The following is a 7,262-nucleotide window of genomic DNA, read 5'->3' as shown; positions in this document are numbered from 1 at the left end:
ATTTGAATTAGTGAAATCTGATTTATGTTTGTCTTGGAGAACTTATTTATTTTTAACCAAGTAGGTAGAAACATTTTGCATGTAGTTGCATTCATATAGATAGGATTGCATTTCATACATCCTACCATTCCTCTTCATCTTTATAGCTTCTCTTGAGCTTAGCATGAGGACATGCTATTGTTTAAGTGTGGGTAGGTTTATAAACCACTATTTTATGGTTTATCTTGGACTCAATTGAGTGGTTTTTATCAACTCTTTACCCACTTATTCATACTATTTGCATGTTTTACATTTTCCTTCCTAGTTTTGTGCTATGATTGAAAACATACTTCTTTGATCTTATATTTGCTTATTATTAATCCTCTCTTATTACCATTAGATGCCTTGATATGTGTGTTAAGTGTTTTCAGAGATTACAGGGCAGGAATGGCTTGGAGGATGGAAAGGAAGCATGCAAAAGTGGAAGGAATACAAGAAGTTGGAGAAATTGCTAAGCTGTCCAGCCTGACTTCTTCGCACTCAAATGGCTATAACTTTGATATATAATTTGCCATAGCTGCCCTGACGCCAGATGATGCGAACGCGTGGATCACGCGGACATGTGACCTGGCAGGAAAGCAATCCGCGCGGCCGCGTGGACGACGCCTCCGCGTCACTTGCCCGCGATCTGAACGTAACAGAAATCGTAGGGAGCGATTTCTGGGCTGCTTTTGACCCAGTTTTCAGCCCAGAACACACAAATTAGAGGCTATAAAGTGGGGGAATGCATCCATTCAGAGAGAGCTTGCATTTTTACTACTTTTCATGATTTAGATTTAGTTTAAGAGAGGTTCTCTCCTCTCTCTCTTAGGATTAGGATTTAGGACTTCTCTTAGTTTTTAAAAGTGACTCTCGATCCAGGTTTAATATTTACTTTAATTTATGTTTCTATGCTACTTTTACTTTAATGCTTTTATTCGTATCTACAGATGTTGCCCAATTGGCTTCTGAACCCTTTCCATGTTACGATTTGAATTAATGATTATTTGAGGTATTTCAGTTATTGATTGTTCTCTTTAATTAAAGTTATTATTGCTTCCCATCTAAGGACATTTTTATTTCAACAATTTTACTTTTTCCCTTTTTGGTCTTGGTTAAGAAATCAGTAACTCAACATTATTAAACTCAGCATAATTGATAATCGTTATCTTGCTAATTGAACTGAACTTCAATAATCCCAACTTTTTCTTAGGAAATAAATAGGATTCGAAGGTCAAACTAATTAGTCCCTTGACTTTCCTTTACTTTAGTAAAGGTTAACTAAGTGGAATTAAGATTCAACTTTCACTATTGTTGAGAGGAATAACTAAGTTAGACTTCCAATTTCTCTTACGTTGCAAAAAGTTGCTTTACAGTATTTATTTATTTTAATTGCCATTTAAATTATTTGTCATATCTACTCTTCACTCTCAACCCCGATTTTACAACCTCCATAACCAATAATAAGAACATACTTCCCTGCAGTTCCTTGAGAAGACGACCCGAGGTTTAAAATACTTGGTTATCAATTTTAAAAGGGGTTTGTTACTTGTGACAACCAAAACATTTGCACAAAGGGATTTTTGTTAGTTTAGAGACTATATCTACAACGCGACTATTTTTATGAACTCCTTTACTGGCAAAAATCCCAACGTCAGCGAGACTAGTAGTTTTTTGCTTCTAAACAGTTTTGGCATCTCACTTTATCCTTTGAAGTTCAGAATGATTGGCATCTATAGGAACTTAGAATTCAGATAGTTTTATTGATTCTCCTAGTTAAGTATGTTGATTCTTGAACACAGCTACTTTATGAGTCTTGGCCGTGGCCCTAAGCACTTTGTTTTCCAGTATTACCACCGGATACATAAATGCCACAGACACATAATTGGGTGAACCTTTTCAGATTGTGACTCAGCTTTGCTAGAGTCCCCAGTTAGAGGTGTCCAGGGTTCTTAAGCACACTCTTTTTTTGCTTTGGACCTTGACTTTAACCGCTCAGTCTCAAGCTTTTGGCTTGACACCTTCATGCCACAAGCACATGGTTAGGGACAGCTTGGTTTAGCCGCTTAGGCCAGGATTTTGTTCCTTTGGGCCCTCCTATCCAGTGATGCTCAAAGCCTTGGATCCTTTTTATTACCCTTGCCTTTTGGTTTAAAGGGTTACTGGCTTTCTGCTCTTGCCTTTTGGTTTATAGAGCTCTTGGCTTTTTCTGCTTACTTTTTCTTTTTCTTTCTTTTTTTCGCCAATTTTCTTTTCTTTTTTTTTTTTTTTTTGCAAGCTTTTGTATTCACTGCTTTTTCTTGCTTCAAGAATCAATTTTATGATTTTTTAGATTATCAAATGACATTTCTCCTTTTTTATCATTCTTCAAGAGCCAACAATTTTAACATTCATAAACAACAAATTCAAAAGATATATGTATTGTTATAGCATTCATTCAGAAAACAAAAAGTATTGTCACCATATCAAAATAAATAAACTAATTTCAAGGATGAATTCGAAATTCATGTACTTCTTGTTCTTTTGTAATTAAAGCATTTTTCGTTTAAGAGAGGTGATGGATTCATAGGACATTCGTAGCTTTAAGACATAGACACTTAAATACTAATGATCATGTAATAAAGACACAAACATAAATAAAACATAAGGCTCAAAACCGAAAAACAGGAAAATAAGAACAAGGAGATTAAGAAACGAGTCCACCTTAGTGAGGGTGGCGTCTTCCTCTTCTTGAAGAACCAATGGTGCTCTTGAGCTCCTCTAAGTCTCTTCCTTGTCTTTGTTGCTCCTCCCTCATAGCTCTTTGATCTTCTCTAATCTCATGGATAATGATGGAGTGCTCTTGGTGTTCCATCCTTAGTTGTCCCATGTTGGAACTTAATTCTCCTAGGGAGGTGTTGATTTGCTCCCAATAGTTTTGTGGAGGGAAGTGCATCCCTTGAGGCATCTCAGGGATTTCATGGTGAGGAATTTCCTCATGCTCTTGTTGAGGTCCATGATCTCTTATTTGCTCCATCCTTTTTTTAGTGATGGGCTTGTCCTCATTAATGAGGACATCTCCCTCTATGTCAATTCCAGCCGAATTGCAGAGGTGGCAAATAAGGTGAGGAAAGGCTAACCTTGCCAAAGTGGAGGACTTGTCAGCCACCTTATAGAGTTCTTGAGGTATAATCTCATGAACTTCCACTTCCTCCCCAATCATGATACTATGGATCATGATGGCCCGGTCTACAGTAACTTCAGACCGGTTGCTAGTAGGAATAATTGAGCGTTGAATGAACTCCAACCATCCTCTAGCTACAGGCTTAAGGTCCGGTCTTCTCAATTGGACCAGCTTGCCTCTTGAGTCAACTTTCCATTGAGCTCCTTCCACACATATGTCCATGAGGACTTGGTCCAACCTTTGATCAAAGTTGACCCTTCTAGTGTAGGGGCGTGCGTTTTCTTACATCATTGGCAAGTTGAACGCCAACCTTACATTTTCCGGACTGAAATCTAAGTATTTCCCCCGAACCATTGTAAGCCAATTCTTTGGATTCGGGTTCTTACTTTGATCATGGTTCCTAGTGATCCATGAGTTTGCATAGAACTCTTGAACCATTAAGATCCCGACTTGTTGAATAGGATTAGAGAGAACTTCCCATCCTCTTCTTCTAATCTCTTGTCGGATTTCCAGATATTCGCTCTTTTTGAGCTTAAAAGGGACCTCAGGATCACCTTTTTCTTGGCCACAACTTCATAGAAGTGGTCTTGATGGACCTTTGAGATGAATCTCTCCATCTCCTATGACTCAGAGGTGGAAGCAATTGCCTTCCCTTTCATCTTTCTTGAGGTTTCTCTGGCCTTAGGTGCCATTGATGGTTATGGAAAAACAAAAAGCAATGCTTTTACCACACCAAACTTAAAAGGTTTGCTCGTCCTCGAGCAAAAGAAGAAAGAAAGTAGTAGAAGAAGAAGAAAATGAAGGAGATGGAGGGAGAGAGTTTATTCGGCCAAGGGGGAGAAGTGGTGGTTGTGATGTGGGAAAATGGAGTAGTGCTGAGGGGTTTATATAGGGGTGGTGTGGAGGGTAGGTTTCGGCCATTAGGGTTGGGTTTGGGAGGGAAAAGAATTTGAATTTTGTAGGTAGGTGGGGTTTATAGGGAAGAGTAGATAGATGTGAGTGGTTGAGGGTATTTAGGGAAGAGGTATGGAGGTGATTGGTGAAGGGTATTTGGGGAAGAGAGTTATGAAAAGGTGTGAAGAGAAGAGAAGAAGAGGTGGGTAGGTGGGGATCCTGTGGGATCCACAGATCCAGTGGGGTCAAAGATTAGTATCCCTGCTCCAATTAGGCATGCAAAACGCCCTTAGAGTGCATGTCTGGGGTTAAACGCCAGCTTGCTGCTTGTTTCTGGCGTTTAACGCCACTTCCATGCTCTGTCCTGGCGTTAAACGCCAGTCTAGTGCCTATTTCTGGCGTTTAACGCCAGCTTGATGCTTCTTTCTGGCGTTAAACGCCAGTTTGATGCTTCTTACGGGCATTTAAACGCCAATAAGTTCTTCCTCCAGGGTTAGCTATTTTTAATGCTATTTTTCATTCTGTTTTTGATTTTTCAGTAGTTTTTGTGATTTCACATGATCATCAACCTAAAGAAAACATAAAATAGAAATAGAAAATATTTAAATATAGTTAAATAACATTGGGTTGCCTCCCAACAAGCGCTTCTTTAATGTTAATAGCTTGACAGTGAGCTCTCATGGAGCCTCATAGATATTCAGAGCATTATTAGAACCTCCCAACACCAAACTTAGAGTTTGAATATGGAGGTTCAACACCAAAATTAGAGTTTGGTTGTGGCCTCCCAACACCAAACTTAGAGTTTGACTGTGGGGGATTTGGTTGACTCTGCAGTGAGAGAAGCTTTTCGTGCTTCCTCTCCATGGTTACAGAAGGAGAACCTTGAGTTTTAAATACAAGGTAGTCATAATTCAGTTGAAGGACCAACTCTCCTCTGTCCACATCAATCACAGCTCTTGCTGTGGCTAGGAAGGGTCTTCCAAGGATGATGGATTCATCCTCATCCTTCCCAGTGTCTAGGATTATGAAATCAGTAGGGATGTAAAGGTTTTCAACCTTTACTAGCACGTCCTCTACTAGTCCATAAGCCTGTTTCATGGATTTGTCTACCATCTCTAATGAAAATTTGGCAGCCTGTACCTCAAAGATTCCTAGTTTTCCATTACAGAGAGTGGCATTAAGTTTATGCCTGACCCCAGGTCAGACAGAGCCTTCTCAAAGGTCATGGTGCCTATGTTACAGGGAATTAGGAATTTACCAGGATCCTGTTTCTTTTGAGGTAATTTCTGCCTATCCAATGCATTCAGTTCATTGATGAGCAAGGAGGTTCATCTTCCCAAGTCTCATTACCAAATAAATTAGTATTCAGCTTCATGATTGCTCCAAGGTACTTAGCAACTTGCTCTTCAGTAATGTCTTCATCCTCTTCAGAGGAAGAATACTCATCAGAGCTCATGAAGGGCAGAAGCTGGTTGAATGGAATCTCTATGGTCTCTAGATGAGCCTCAGATTCCTTTGGTTCCTCAAAGGGAAACTTCTTATTGGTCAGTGAACGTCCCAGGAGGTCTTCCTCACTAGGATTCATGTCCTTCTCCTCCTCTCTGGGTTCGGCCACACCAAGTAAGGTTATAGCCTTGCACTCTCTTTTTGGATTCTCTTCTGTATTGCTTGAGAGAGTACTAGGAGTTTCAGTGACCTTTTTACTCAGTTGGCCCACTTGTGCCTCTAAATTTCTGATGGAGGACCTTGTTTCATTCATGAAACTTAGAGTGGCCTTAGATAGATCAGAGACTATATTTGCTAAGTTATGTAGATTCTGCTCAGAATTCTCTGTCTGTTGCTGAGTGGATGATGGAAAAGGCTTGCTATTGCTAAACCTGTTTCTTCCACCATTATTAAAGCCTTGTTGAGGCTTTTGTTGATCCTTTCATGAGAAATTTGGATTATTTCTCCATGAGGGATTATAAGTGTTTCCATAGGCTTCACGCATGTAATTCACCTCTGCTATTGTAGGGTTCTCAGGATCATAAGCTTCTTCCTCAGAAGATGCTTCTTTAGTACTGTTGGATGCAGCTAGCAATCCATTCAGACTCTGAGAAATCATATTGACTTGCTGAGTCAATATTTTATTCTGAGCCAATATGGCATTCAGATTATCAATTTCAAGAACTCCCTTCCTCTGAGGCATCCCATTACTCACAGGATTCCTTTCAGAAGTGTACATGAACTGGTTATTTGCAACCATGTCAATGAGTTCCTGAGCTTCTGCAGGCATTTTCTTTAGGTGAATGGATCCACCTGCAGAATGGTCCAATGACATCTTAGATAATTCAGACAGAACATCATAGAATATATCCAGGATGGTCCATTCTGAAAGCATGTTAGAATGACACTTTTTGGTCAGTTGCTTGTATCTCTCCCAAGCTTCATAGAGGGATTCACCTTCTTTCTGTTTGAAGGTTTGAACATCCACTCTAAGTTTGCTAAGCTTTTGAGGAGGAAAGAACTTGGCTAAGAAAGTCGTGACCAGCTTATCTCAAGAGTTCAGGCTATCTTTAGGTTGAAAGTCCAACCATATTCTAGCTCTGTCTCTTATAGCAAACGGGAAAAGCATAATCCTGTAGACCTCGGGATCAACCCCATTGGTCTTAACAGTATCACAGATCTGCAAGAATTCAGTTAAGAACTGAAAATGATCTTCTGATGAAAGTCCCTGAAACTTGCAATTCTGTTGCATCAGAGAAACTAATTGAGGCTTTAGCTCAAAATTGTTTGCTCCATTGGCAGGGATTGAGATGCTTCTTCCATGTAAGTTGGAATTTGGTGCAGTAAAGTCACCAAGCACCTTCCTTGCATCTCCACCATTGTTATTATTTTCGGCCATCTCCACTTCTTTTTCAAAAATTTCAGTAAAGTCCTCTTCAGAGTGTTGTGTTTTAGCTTCTCTTAACTTCCTCTTCAGAGTTCTTTCAGGTTCCGGATCAGCTTCAACAAGAATGTTCTTGTCCTTTCTCCTGCTCATATGAAAAAGAAAGGAACAGAAAATAATAGGGATCCTCTTTGCCACAGTAGAGAGGTTCCTTTATGTGAGTAGAAGAGAAGAAAAAGAATTCGAACACAGAAAGAGGGAGATGGTTCGAATTTTTAAGAAGAATAGAAGTGTTAGTAGATAGATAAAATAATTAGA

At 39.5% G+C, this 7,262-nt stretch overlaps 1 non-coding gene across 1 annotated transcript; it reads left to right on the top strand.

Annotated features, from left to right (window-relative positions):
- Positions 1-6,453: 6,453 nt before the first annotated feature.
- LOC112745602 (small nucleolar RNA R71) lies at positions 6,454-6,557 on the top strand. Its single transcript, XR_003173521.1, has one exon. It is a non-coding gene; the product is annotated as a small nucleolar RNA R71 (small nucleolar RNA).
- The last annotated feature ends 705 nt before the right edge of the window (positions 6,558-7,262 follow it).

The sequence above is a fragment of the Arachis hypogaea genome, chromosome 14 (genome assembly GCF_003086295.3).
Source record: "Arachis hypogaea cultivar Tifrunner chromosome 14, arahy.Tifrunner.gnm2.J5K5, whole genome shotgun sequence".
Taxonomy (NCBI): Eukaryota; Viridiplantae; Streptophyta; class Magnoliopsida; order Fabales; family Fabaceae; genus Arachis; species Arachis hypogaea.
This window is presented reverse-complemented; position numbering and strand designations above follow the sequence as displayed.